This window comes from Octopus bimaculoides, chromosome 3 (assembly GCF_001194135.2).
Source record: "Octopus bimaculoides isolate UCB-OBI-ISO-001 chromosome 3, ASM119413v2, whole genome shotgun sequence".
Taxonomy (NCBI): domain Eukaryota; kingdom Metazoa; phylum Mollusca; class Cephalopoda; order Octopoda; family Octopodidae; genus Octopus; species Octopus bimaculoides.
Window position 1 is genome coordinate 104,374,523 of NC_068983.1, and position 310 is coordinate 104,374,832.

The window sequence follows — 310 nt, forward strand, 5'->3', positions numbered from 1 at the left end:
TTCGGGTCCGCGCTGCTTTAGTAGTACCAATTAAACTTATCTGCAAGAAACAACGAAGGTTGACAGAGAACTTTAAAAAATGAAAAATGTAACAATTATCAATTTATGTCTTATTTTATAGTTTATATTTTGTAACAAGGTAAATAAACAGTTGTTCGCCCCTTGTTTGGATTATTTAGCTTCACAGGACACGTTTCGATGCATATAATAGTCTTTTCTTTGGTTGTGACATTGTTCATCGAGTCAATTCCAGTATATTACTGGCTCTCACTTTTCCACTTGAAGGGATTTAAAACTCAAAATTCATTCC